Source organism: Triticum aestivum, chromosome 7D (genome assembly GCF_018294505.1).
Source record: "Triticum aestivum cultivar Chinese Spring chromosome 7D, IWGSC CS RefSeq v2.1, whole genome shotgun sequence".
Lineage (NCBI taxonomy): Eukaryota > Viridiplantae > Streptophyta > Magnoliopsida > Poales > Poaceae > Triticum > Triticum aestivum.
The window spans coordinates 512,138,779-512,153,068 of record NC_057814.1 but is presented as its reverse complement, the minus strand read 5'-3'; the positions used below and the strand labels follow the sequence as shown (position 1 = coordinate 512,153,068).

The window sequence follows — 14,290 nt, the reverse complement described above, 5'->3', positions numbered from 1 at the left end:
AATACGGCCACGTATGTGTACATACGGGCGGGGTCTCGAACGCCTACTCGCGCATACGTACGGCCAGGGCTCGCGTACATGGCTGGGTCGGAACGGAGAAACAGCGTCGTCGTCGTGTTCATGGGGAGGCAACGGAATGCGTCGTGTTCATGGAGAGACAACGGAATGCGTCGTGTTCATCGGGAGGCAACGGAACGCGTGGGAGCCAACCGGCTGGGTCGGAACGGAATGCGTGGTCGTGTTCATCGAGAGGGCTTGGACGGAACAGGAGATGGAAACGAGGCCTGGCGTACCGCAAAACGGAGGAAACAGACCTCCTACGTTCGGAACGGGGTCCTGTTGATCGGGAGGGGTGTGGCGTACCGTAGAACGGAGGAAATAGACCTCCTACGGTCGAAACGGGGGTCCTGTTGATCGGGAGGGGTGTGGCGTACCGCAAAACGGAGGAAACGGACCTCCTACGGTCGAAACGGGGGTCATGTTGATCGGGAGGGGTGTGGCGTACCGTAAAACGGACGAAACGGACCTCCTACGGTCGAAACGGGGGTCCTGTTGATCAGGAGGGGTGTGGCGTACCGTAAAATGGACGAAACGGACCTCCTATGGTCGAAATGGGGTCCTGTTCATCGGGATGGGTGTGGCGTACCGCAAAACGGGACTCCACGGGATACTGTTCATCTCCACCGTCGACCTCCTCCAGCCTCCACGGGCTCCTATTCATCCAGCCTCCACCGCGCGCTACTCCACCGGCTACTGTTCAACCACCCCTCCACGGGCACCCCTCCATCGTCTACTGTTCGTCCAGCCCTCCACACCACGGGGTCCTGTTCAACCACCCCTCCACTAGCACCCCTCCACCGTCTACTGTTCATCCAGCCCTCCACCACCCCACGGGGTCCTGTTCATCCAACCCCCCCCCCCCCCCCGCAACGCTCACTGTTCATCCAATCGATCGGCTTCAGTTAGCAGCAGTAGCGAAGGAATCGCTCGATCGGGTTCAGTTAACAGCCATCGATCGATCGCTCGGGTTCAGTTAGAGCCCAACGCCTCGCTTGGGTTCAGTTAGAGCCAACGCCCCGCACACACGCGCGTACGTGTACGAGAGAAACGCGGATCGCTTGGCCCCCGACCTCCCACCGTAACCGGGAACTCCCCGAAATTTTCCTCCCCCTCGCTTCTACCACGGTTTTTTCCATCATGGACGGCCCAAAGAATGTCATGCAGCTGCGTCTCCGGCCCGCCCAGGATGAAAAGCCCATTTTCTGTCATGATTTTTTGTCATAGAAGTAGGAGCCCACCACATCTATGATGATACCGGGTTTTGTCACAATTATCGTCATAGAAGTGTCATATGTATGACAAATTTTTTTTCGTTCGGCCCAAAATGTCACGGATGTGTCTTTTTTAGTGGTGTCATCACATCTCGGCATGTTTATTTCGACGAGTTCTGTTTCCCGTTTAAACAGGAACAACAGGTGACATCTTCCTCGGCGCCCGGCCCCTCTCTGGCCGACCCTGTCCGCCCTGGCTCCTTGCCACGGCGTGGGGCGCCTCCCGGTCGCGCGGCACTCTGGCTCCTGCCCGCTGCTTCGCCGGGCTTGCCGGCCTCCGAGCCGGCCTCCCCGGCCTCTTCACCACCGGGTTCTGCGCCGGCCTTCCCGACCTCTCCATCGCTGGGTTCAGCGCCGGTCTCGCCGGCCTCGCTGGCGTCTGCGCCGGCTCCCTCGCCGGCCTCGCCGGTCCCTGCATCGGCGTCATCGCCGGGTCCTGCCCCGGCCTCTTCGCCGGGCGTGTCGCCGGCTACTTCACAACCGGCCCCGTCCTCGGCTCCTCCGTCACCGGCCGTTCCACCGCCGGTTGCTGCTGTGGTGCCCCCACCCGCCGGCCCAGTCACTCGGTCGCGCATGGGTGTCCATCGGCCGAGCACTCGCTACCCTCCGGATGAGTACACCTATGTGGCTTCGACGTCTTCCTCGTCACCATCACCCCTGCCGACCTCCGCCTGTTCCGCGCTTCGCGACCCCATGTGGTTCGCCGCGATGAAGGAGGAATTTGACGCATTACAACGCAATCACACTTGGCAGCTTGTCCCCCGTCCTCCTCGGGCCAACATCATTACCGGGAAGTGGGTGTTCAAGCACAAGTCTCATCCAGATGGTACTCTTGACCGCCGCAGGTGTTGACTTCACCGACACTTTCGCTCCCGTTGTCAAACCCGGCACGATTCGGACTGTTCTTCAGCTGGCGGCTTCTCGCTCCTGGCCTGTGCACCAGATGGATGTCTCCAATGCCTTTCTTCATGGTCATCTTGAGGAACAAGTGTTCTGTCAGCAGCCGACTGGGTTCGTCGATGAGTCTTCTCCGGATCATGTGTGCTTGCTCTCTCGGTCCTTGTACGGGCTCAAGCAAGCTCCTCGTGCGTGGTACCAGCGCATCGCCGCGTTTCTCACTCAGCTTGGCTTCCGCTCCACTCGCTCCGATGCTTCATTGTTTGTCTACCATCAGGGTGATGCTACTGCTTTCCTGCTGCTCTATGTCGACGACATCATCTTGACAGCATGCTCGACTGCCCTTCTTCGACAGCTCACTGATCGTCTTCGTGCTGAGTTTGCCATTAAGGACTTAGGTCCTCTGCACTATTTCCTCGGGATCGAGGTTATTCGTCGAGCAGATGGCTTCTTTCTTCATCAGCGGAAGTATGCTCATGAGCTTCTGGACCGTGCCGGGATGCTTAACTGCAAACCGGCTGCCACACCTGTCGATACGAAGGCCAAGCTTTCTGCCACAGATGGTTCTCCTGCTTCAGATGCTCCGTTCTACAGGTCGATTGTTGGTGCTCTTCAGTACCTCACTCTTTCTCGTCCGGAGCTCCAGTACGCTGTGCAGCAGGTGTGCCTCCATATGCATGCTCCTCGTGATGCTCACTGGACCGCGGTCAAGCGCATTCTGCGCTATATCCGTGGCACCTTGGATCTTGGATCGTCACTTCAGGCTTCATCCTCTCTGGATCTGACGGCTTATTCTGACGCTGATTGGCCCGGCTGCCCTGACACGCGCCGCTCGACCTCTGGTTATTGCGTCTACCTTGGACCATCACTCATCTCCTGGTCGTCCAAGCGGCAGCCCGTTGTCTCCCGCTCCAGTGCTGAAGCGGAGTACCGCGCCGTTGCCAACGTCGTCGCCGAGTGTTCCTGGCTTCGTCAGCTTCTGCATGAGCTCTTGTCTCCGGTTGACAAGGCCACGATTGTCTACTGTGACAATGTTTCTGCGGTCTACCTCTCCGCCAACCCGGTTCATCATCGACGCACCAAGCACATTGAGATTGATATCCATTTTGTTCGGGAACAGGTAGCTCTTGGTCATGTACGCGTGCTACATGTCCCTACGTCCCAACAATTTGCTGACATCATGACAAAGGGCTTGTTTACCGCATCTTTCGAGGAGTTCCGATCCAGTCTTTGCGTCGACCATGGTGCCGCTTCGACTGTGGGGGGGTGTTGAGATGTAGATACATATGTGTATTTCTTGTACAACAAGCCCTCCTCCTTCCATGTATAGTTGAGGACGTGGCTATCCTTTGTACTTATATATGCGTGCATATTGCACCCGATCAATATATCGTGAGTTGCATAATTCTCTACATTGCTGATCATCCATCGGAGACGGTGTTGGTCATGACTCAGCATCTACTAGCAGCTGCTGACAGGTACGCGCTGGACAGGCTTAAGCTGATTTGTGAGTACAAGCTCTCCGATGGACTCAGTGTCAACACGGTAGCCACGACTCTGGCCTTTGCGGAGCGACATAGTTGTTCGCTTCTCAAGGCTAAATGTTTGGAGTTCATTGTTGGAACTTCCACGACTCTTGATGCTGTTATGGCGACTGAGGGGTATAGGCACCTAGAGGCAAGCTGCCCTTTGGTGCTGCGAGAGCTCCTCTATCTGCCCGTGGGAGAAAGCATAGCTAGTGCAAAGGTCCAGGGTTTGATGGCAAGTTATGTGTGTGTGTCTTTTTCATGTGTCTTTTTGCACCAAAGCTAGTAACTTATTTCCATAATTTTATCGATTTGTAGAAAAGCCTATTTTTGTCCCTACACTTATTGTCCCTACACTTATTGACTTGTGTGGTTTTTGTCAATCAACTTTAAAACCGGACAACTTTCATATATTAAACTATCCCAACCAAACAAGTTTGGTCTCTCGATGACCACTCATAAAAATATGGTGATATTTATGAATAAGAAGTATAACCAACAATCCGCATCAAGACCAGTGCAAACTAAACCCACTGATTTATGATGTTCGAAGAAAAGGAAAAAATATATGTTATAATAGCAAAACTTTCAATAGTCTTATTATTATTATTTTTAGAACGAAGGCTCGCGAAGAGCCCGGCTTTGAATTAACAAAGCCATCAACCGGCCAGGAATTACATACACACACAAACCACCTCGGCCAAACGATACAAGGGGACACTCTAGGAGGCTTACAACTCAACGGAACGCACAAGCTTAAAAAGAATACAGGAAAACAAAGCACGAAGCTTGTCCTAGCCGAAGACTACAACCAATCAACCATCTAGGGTAGGGGCACACACGAGCACGACGGGGACCTGCTTACAATAGAGTGTGGTAAGTGAGCCCGACCAACGCCCAGGTAGAAATACAACACACATCCTCCGTCTCTCTCGCCACAGAGGGACCCTTCCCTCTCGCCATGGCTCGCAAGGCGCCGTACCGTCGGACTTGAGAGACGCTCACCCTAGAGCAGGGGAAGTGCAAGCTTCGGGACCTGGAGCAGCCGCAGCACATCACCACTTGAACATTCGAGCACTCGCGACTGCCGCATCGCCACATCCTAGAACACATGAGAGCTGCAGGAAAACCACCAGGTGCAGCTACTGAAGAAAGGCAGCAAGGGCACCGCCGTCACCAGACCACCCAAGCCACCGAAGCTCCGACTTTTGAACCCCTCACCTGAACGCAACCCTCTGCGGGTGGCGCCCCCAAGGAAGACACGACGCGCAGCGCACCGTCGCCGCCCAATCCTAGCCGGATTTTGGGCTTTCACCCGGGAGGAGGAACAGGGGTGGAAAGGGGAAGGGCCTCGGCAACACCTCCAAGGAGGAAACGGCGTCAAGGACGTCGCTGCTGCCAGGCCGGCCAAGCGGACCAACGGTTTCCCGCGGCCCAAAACCAGACCACCGGTCACCCATCCACACCAGACCGGCACGGAGGGAGGCTGGCGTGAAGCGGCGGGGACGAGGGAGACATGGGAAAGGAGCCAAACCTCAGATCTGACGAGGAGGGGAAGACCTCCGCGTCGCCGCCGCCACCCGCCGTCGTCTCACCACCCGCATGGTCGAGGCCGCCAGCCAGAGCACACCCACGAACGACGCCGGCCGAGATGGCGCCGCCGCCTCGCCAAGGAGTGCCGCCGCCCCAGATCCGAGGTCCTCCTCGAGGGAAGGAGCGACCGAGGCCTCGCCGCCACCATCACCGGCGGCCGCGCGAGCGAATCCGGCGGCTTTCAGGTGGCGGCGAGGGAGGGAGGGGAAGGGAGCGGCGGTGCGACAGGGAAACCCTAGTCGCCGCCCGAGTCGCTCGAACAGACGACACGGGGGCCGCGCCGTGGGGGGGGGGGGGGCTAAGATCAATAGTCTTATTATTGAAAGTGGATTTCTATAAATTCTAGGAGGTGCAGCACTAGGAAATACAATATGTGACTAAATGCTGCCCAAAGAATCTATTGTCTGTTATTAATTATTAGCTCTAACAACAAGTTTTAACTTCCACATCTATTTGGCTGATAGAGCAACTACTGGTATCATTGTAGATGGACTGATGATGCAGTTACTACTGTACGTGGAACGGTGGAAGAGCTACGTATCCTTCTCACTCAGATGTTTCCATTCTTGATGATTTGGTGCCGGATTTTACTGTTGCTGGTGAGTAATTTCCTTTGATTTTGTTGTCATTGGCGCCCAACCTTTGCCTTTGTTGAAGAAACCATTTGCAATATTAACTAGCAGTGATGCCACGGCATGAAGCGTCTGTTTTTTTCCGATTCTCTGTAGACCAGCGCAATACGAGATCCAATAAGACATTTGAAAGAACAATACACTAGGATCATGTGGGTAAACAATACATTAGTGCAGTGGATCGTCCATAGGGCAAAGAGACGAAAATATGAGAATTTTGAGGTCTTGGTTCATTCTTTTGCATAACTAGCTCCCTAGGTATTGTGTGTGCCTTTGTTGTACAGTTCCTTCTCTTTCTGGCCTAGTATAAGTGTAGCTTTAACTCTGTATATAGAGCTTCTCATAATTTACCTAAAAAAAATGTGGGCAGAAATATCTACAGGTTCGGTAAAAAGTGTCATGATTCATGCAATCTAACAAGTCAACCATAGGAAAACTAGGTTTTGCAAGTTCAACATAATCAAGCGAATTTTATCAAATAAAAGTACAACTAATACGAAGCAATAATGATGTTCCAAGAGAAAAGGAAAAAATGTTACATGGCAAAACTTTTAACTGTCGTAGTGTTGGGAGTTGATTTCTATAAATTCTATGAGGATGGCACTAGAAAATATAACACGTAAATAAATGCTGCTCAAAGCTCGAGATATACAACAACACGCATCTTCCAGAATAGATATCAAGGGACAACCATACCTGTTTTTGCAAGACTCGGCATCAACCATATTGGAGGCAACCAATTCATCCAAAGTTCAGGATGAACCACATTCACCCTGGTATTATTTTTAATGTCGTAAATTCCAACCTCGGGAGGGTCATCTCTCCGGAAAATGTGTGTTGCATCGTCGTCATCTGTAAAATAGACCTGGTTTGGCATCAAGTCTGGATAGTCCTTGAGGCTTAAGCAAGACGTTGTGCTGCTCCCGATGAACAACGCATAGTCCCCTATCTCATTTATGTTGACACACTTCTGGTCATCAAAATCAACCCTGTACACTTTGATTTCAGTGACCCACTCCCGACTGCCCGGTTGATCATGATCAGGATTTAGAAGCTGCCTCCTAATGATTTGGAGGACATCTCCCGATTGTGCCCGAACAACGTGACATTTTGAAACTGTCTGGATTATTTGGGGCAACAACCTTTTGTGGATGACAGACGGTCCATGTAAATTGTATGCATCAATCGCGCCTTCTTCGGTAACTGCATAGAACCACCCGTCGTGGTATACACAATCTCTGTAGTAGCTAGATACGTTGAGCCAATTCCAATGATCATCTCCTACCTTGGCAAACGAGAGCTGGCCGTACGGCTGGTGGATGAGCATGACGATGCATCCACCTACCGATGGATCACACGATAAGGTCGCCTTTAGATAGACCATGTGACCATACTCCTCCAAGGACCATACAGCGGTGTCCTCCTCCACCACCCTCGGAGTCTCTCCGTCGTAGTAAAACACCTCATACTTTTCAAGAACCTCGTCGCCGTTTAGGACAGGTTTAACATGCTCCATGGTTGTAATTTGAGGGAGTACATTAGTGTTGCCGGTGATCGGGTTGAGCAGCATCAGCTCAGACTTGTCATCCATAGTGATTAACCATCCGTGCGATGCGCCAATCCAGTTCTTGATGGGAGATTCAGGGAGCTGCATGGTGTAGGCCTTTTTCTCGGAAAGACTGTACATGCCGAGGGCTTTGAGCCCGCCGGCGGCCTCGGTGTAGTAGATTAAGCAGGGGGTTTGGCGGACGGGGCAGATGCCGGCGCGGCGTAGCGTGGACGTGGAGTACGCGGTGTGCCAGGCCGCGCAGACGGCGCCGGATCGGACGAGGTCCGGGCACTCGAGCAGCGTGAGCACGTCGTACAGTATGTCGGCGGGCAGCTCGGACCAATCTGGAGCGGGAGCTGGAGCTTCCATCGTGATGGATGGATGATGGACAAACTTAGAGCAGTGATCGTGGAATACGACGGCAGGGGAGGCAAACTCTGTCAGCGTTGTACTGATCCTTCCGTCCCGTGCGAGTTCGATCCGGGAAAGAATTGGATTTGGATGTGTCTGATCGAGTCGGGCCGGGAAACCCACAATCAACCCAGCTTGGTATGATGGAATCCTAACACCTGCACAAATTCCATCTAAAAGCCACAAGATTGACTGTGCACAAGATTGTTCCAAGCTACTAAGGTTTGACCAATTAGAGCACGGTCAAGTTCAGCGGATTTAAAAGCTTTCATACAGCTAAAATCTGAAAAGAGATAGTACTAGTAGTTTGTAAACAACTAGTAGTATGTTGAAGACACAAGGTATAATTTGCTACAGGAGATTGGCTTTTTAGCACCCGGGGGTCCGGACTCCCGGTTATCTTAGCCGCTCATGCTGTACCTTTCTCATCAAGATATGTACTAGGCCCTTGACCGCTAGTTTGTTTAGCAGGCCTAGGTGAACAGTAAAGATTCCCAACTACATAGCCTGGTCGTTGTCCAACCCGTGATTCGTAAACACCAAAAGTAACCAACGCATCACATCACATGCCACTGTTCAATCTCTGTCTCTCTACAGCGTGTGCAGCACATGAACATGGAAAAGTCAGCCTTGGACCAGAGTAGTTTTTGTATAGAGAGAGGGAGTACATCCTGTAGTTAAACAGTGCCATGGGTACTATTCATGTCTCTGTAAATGACTGCCAAGCATATCAGTGGAGACAGCTGCTGTTTTCAATTCGCTGGCTCCCACCTTTATCAAGAGGAGTCCGTTTTAGAGCAGTGGAGATGACCTGCAAATGTCTGTACAAGTTATTGTCTCAAAAACGAATGGTCAAGGTTACCGCACGCGCCGCTTTGACCATGTAGAACGTGACCCGCCTGTCACTTCTGTTGGAGACAAGTTCGTCAGACCTGTACTTGCTGACTAGACCTAATACTGAGACCTACGGCCTGGTACACATCGATGTTAGATGAGGGAAAATGGCCTGGCTAAGCACACTGCTGCCTGTAACTCGTCAGACCTCTGCACAGTCTCTGCACGAATCTCTGTGCGATTCAACTGGAGGATAATGGGGAGTCTGGACACCCGGGTGCTACTACACCTTTTCGTTTGCTACAGATGACAAATGCTGCAGAGGTTTGGACCGTTGCACTAGCTACACATTCTTCCACGTGCAGACTTGAGAAGCTGGCGCAGAACCGAAGGGCAGCTAGCCTCTAGTTCCTTATACCCCTCCGTCGCCATGACGGCATCAAGGATCTCAGGAGTGCTGACGATGAACTCCAAACACTTAGCCTTGAGCATGGAACAGCCACGCTGCTCGGCCAGAACCAGCTGGGTCGTCGCAGCCGTGTCGACGCCAATGCCGTCAGAGAGCTTGCGCTCACAAATCAGCCTGAGCCTGTCCAGCCCATACCTGTCAGCAGCTGCAAGCAGACGCCGAGCCATAACCACAACCGTCTCCGGCGTCTGATCCAGTTCAGGCGCCGTGTCGGTGTAGACGAAGTGCAGCATGGACCTAAATGCCTCCGGCTCCATGTCCTTGACCTTGACGCGGGGAGAGGTCTCCTCCTTCGTTTCCCCAAAGAACTCGGCCATGAGCACGGGAGACCTTGCTGCGAGCACAGCCTTGTGCGCGGTGAAGGACTCGCCGGAGACAAGAAACGTGACGTCCGCTCCGGTCTCGCCCCGCAGGAGCTCGCCGAGATGCCGGCGCAGGTCCGAGGACGGGACGTCCGCTCCATGAATCGAGCTCGTCGCTGAACCGGATGTCTCCTTGAGCACGGTGATGGTGCACTGCACGGTGTAAGAATCATCTTTGAGATAGGCAGATCTTTCAAGAGCAGCCATTTCCATGACGAAAACGGGAGACGAGCTGTCCTGGGCGCGCTTGAATGTCCCTGCTTGTCTCTCTTCTTTGAAGGGGTTGAGGTTCCCCTGTGGATCTACGAGCTGACATGCTAGGCTGGCCCTCACGGTGCTCGTACGGGCTTCGTCGACGAAGACAAGCTTCAAGGCTAAAGACGTACGGGATCGATTCGACAGCCCTGCAGGATACAGGTGGATCTCCCAGTCGTAGCCGTAGATGTTCCACCTGGATTTGATGCAGCCGTCGTCGCTGTCGATGGTCTTGGTCATGGAGTAGCCATTGATCGTGAGCAGCTGCACCGAGCGCACGACGTCGGTGAGGTTTGTGCAGGCATCTTCCATGGCGATAGGTGGAATGTGGACTGGGGAGAGAAACAGACTAGTACTCCAAAAAGAGAAACGGAGTATAGGAGACCATGAGAGAAACTGAGATTGATCGTGGCGAGGTTTTATGCAGGTTGTAGTAGTAACCATGACTCCTCGAGTACCAATGGTCACACGATGGCGGAAGATCGAGCGAAAATGCTCTAGTACTCAACAGTCACACGATGTTTTACTACTCGATCATTGATCACCGTTGATCACGATGTTCAGCAACTGAAAAATGCTTCGTATTTCCAACGTCATAATCAACGGTGACTGCTGGTATACTGCGCGCATGCAATGATTAATAATAACTCTAGCTTCCAACCTCCGTTTATTGCTTTGCAACATCTCTTCACCCGAAGAGTCGGCTCGTAAGCTCGTCCTGGAATAAAACCGCATCAAAGGCACCATTCTCACTCCACTACTCTCTCCTCTCGACCTCTCGTGCTACCCACCTTATCTCTCCCACCTTCGCCATGGCAAGCGCCCGCACGAACCTCACCGACGTTGTGCGCTCGGTGCAACTGCTCAGGGTGAACGGCTACTGCATGACCAAGACCATGGACAGCCTCGAGGGCAGCATCAAATCCAGGTGGAACGTCTACGGGTACGACTGGGAGATCCGCCTGTATTCCGCAGGGCTGCCAGGCCACCATTCCATGTACCTGTCATGGATAGCGGCGGAGCTCTTCTTCCTTGGCGAAGCCCGCACGCGCAACGTGAAGGCCACTCTCGGCTGTCGCCTGGTGGATCCGAGGGGAAAGCTTAAACCATCCGAAGAAAGGAGGCACAGTGGCAAATTCAAGAATCCGCAGGACACCTCGCATCCAATTTTGCTCATTGAAAAAAGCGATCTAGAAAGATCGGCCTATCTCAGAGACGATTCGTTCACCGTGCAGTGCACCATCACGGTGCTTAAGGAAATACCCGATCTGCCTGCGACGATCTCTGTTAGGGGAATAATGGAGGTGCCATCGTCCAACTTGCACGAGCACCTCGCCGAGCTCCTGAGGAGCGGGACCGGAGCGGACGTCACGTTCCTTGTCGCCGGCGAGTCCTTCGCCGCGCACAAGGCCATACTCGCTGCAAGGTCCCCTGTGCTCATGGCCGAGTTCTTCGGGCAAATGAAGGAGAGGAGCTCTCATGACGCCGAGGTCAAGGACATGGAGGCGGCCGTCTTCAAGGCCATGCTGCACTTCGTCTACACCGACACAGTGCCGGAACTTGCTGACGAGACGACGGAGACGGTGACGGTTATGACTCAGCATCTGCTTGCTGCTGCTGACAGGTACGGGCTTGACAGGCTCAAGCTGATTTGTGAAGATAGGCTCTCTGGCGGCATCAGCGTCGACACGGCGGCGACGACTCTGGCTCTCGCGGAGCAGCATGACTGCTCCCTGCTCAAGGCAAGTGCTTGGAGTTTATAGTCAGAACTCCGGCGACTCTTGATGCTGTCATGGCGACGGATGGGTATCAACACCTAGAGGCAAGCTGCCCCTTGGTGCTGCGCGAGCTACTCAAGTCCGCCCGTGGCAGAAAGCGTAGCTAGCTAGCAGTACTAGCTAGTGCCAAGGTTCAATATTAACATGCCCGTGTGCATTGTGGCAAGCTATGCATTTGTTTTCTGTCACGCAAGAAAATTTACTTTGCTGATTCTATCCGCATGTGTTACTGCTAGCAATTAGTTTCTTTTTTGGAATACTGTTAGGCCTACTCTCTTCAGATTTACAAGTCTCCCTAATATAGCTCATACTTTGACCATAGAATTAACTAGCAAAATACAAGCGATGCCATAAAATTTATGTTGTTGAATTCATATTTGAATTCCGATGGTACTATTTTTGCTACATATAGCACTTATTTTATGAAATAAAAATTATTTTTAATTTTATGATACGAGGGGCTAATAAACCCAAACGAAGGAACTAGTTGTTTGTTTCCCAGTTCAGTTTTATAGTATGAAATACACATTTTTTGAATGCATATGTGTGATGTGCGCAAACTTTCAGTACATGAATTTTGAATTCAATCTATTTTAGTATTAGAAACTATAGAAGCTTGCATTACTCTGGCCTCCCTATTATAGAAGGTGCATATAGGCACAATTACCAACGGTGACGGGGCACCTTCGTCCCCGTTTTAGAAAATACTTTTTCTACAACATAAAAAAAGTTGAATTTTTTGTACACACACACACACGCGTGTGCATATTACGTATGTGCAAAATTTCGTAACATTTTACTTTCACACGTGGCGTATAAAATAAAGACAAATATGTATTTTCAAATGGGCCGCCTTTTGTTTTGTTTTTTGGTCCGAAACTTTGTTTTTCTATACAGCTTACAAATTACATTTTTTTCAAGACAAAATTTCAGGAATCCCTAGTGAACACATACAAGTTTCAACATTATTTTTTAAACTTTTAAACATGGTTTTTTAACTTTTCAAAAAAAGATGAGCACTATAAGTTCGCACCCGCGCATATAGTCTTTACTAGTGCCGAAAAGCGCGGCGCACGCCACGCCCGTGGTGGTGCCCGTTTAAATTTCGCTGCAAAGTTTGCTGACTTCTGCTTCAACTATTCATGGTTTCTTTCATATTCCCTGAAGCAGAGTCACCCAAAACTATTTATGTGATGTCCCTAATTTCACCTTAATAGAGTCTGTAGTTGTGTGTCCATAAGAATTTTTCAAAGTTAACAAAGAAAAACAAAAGTATATAACCCAGGATGAACATAACCGAATAAGCTTCTTCTCTTTTCCACATTTCACTATCTTACAAATGAAAATGAAAAATGACACAAAATAATCATACGCAATCTGTCCATTTATATAGGTGAAGTATACGCCACATGTATTGACTCAGAAATTGCATGAACAAAATAAGGTCAATTTGGTATATAAACCGCACACAAGACAATTTTGTTTCGTTGCATCTTCAGTGACCATCGTGTTGATTAACTTTCTAATGCAGAACTTGGTTGTTTTCACCTTCATTGCCCTTTTTTCCTTCGTTTCCTTATAGAAGATCACTGGTAGAAAAAAGCCCTTTAGTCCCGGTTCGCAACAACCTTTAGTCCCGGCTGTGCAACTGGGACTAAATATGCGCGACTAAAGACCCCCCCCTTTAGTCGCGCCTCTTACGAACCGCGACTAAAGGCTTTAGTCCCGGTTCTCGTGGCTGACCGGGACTAAAGGCCCGTCCACGTGGGCGCCAGTGGTCCGTCGGGGCGGAGGACCTTTAGTCCCGGTTCTCGTGGCTAACCGGGACTAAAGGCCTCCTCCGCAGGTTTAGGGTTTTAGCCCCCCTAAACCTGGTTTCTTTTTAATTTGTAGTGTTTTATTTCTTTTATATTTTATTTTTTGTTTTATTTTAATTTTGATGAAGTTTCAGTACACATATTCTAAGCTACTATATACATGCATATGAAATTTCAAACAAGAAGAATTCAAGAGGAATATATAATATATATTCAATCTCGGGTGACCATATACAACTTCGAACAAGTTTCCATACACAATTAGGATGGATGACCATATACAACTTCGAACAAGTTTCAATCTCGGGTATGCATATAAATTTCTTCGTCCTCGGTATAGTGTTCTCCTTTAGGATTGATGACTTCCCTCATGAAAAATCCTGCTAATTCTTCTTGAATTGGTCGGAAGCGAGCTTCTGGACTAAGCCTCCTCCGCAAGTTATTCGTCGCGTTCCGCACGCTATCCGATGCCTTCCGCTCAGAGGTGTGTCTCCGGATGTTCTCACAAACATAGTATCCACATAGATTGGGCCCCGGTGGCTGCTTATCCACATTAACTAACCTTCTGAAATCTAGCTCATGTTTGAATTCACCGACAATTTCTTCTGAGAACCGTCTCCAAACCCTACAGGGCAAAGAAAATTAAATGAACAAGGGAGTTATTAGTTACTTGATATTAGGAAATGAACGAAAGAGACCGATCGATATAGAGCTCAAATGATTGAAAATAATTACTTTTGCAGCATTTTTCTCATGTCGGCCCAACGCTTTGGATCCGAATCCATAGAGTCCATGATTAGAACTCTGGAGGTGTGAAGTTCAATATTTAGCAGAAT

General features: G+C 50.7%; 1 pseudogene; it reads left to right on the top strand.

Moving 5' to 3' along the window:
• The window catches only part of LOC123171214 (uncharacterized), a 50,714-nt pseudogene extending 38,970 nt beyond the window's left edge, over nucleotides 1–11,744 (top strand).
• The last annotated feature ends 2,546 nt before the right edge of the window (nucleotides 11,745–14,290 follow it).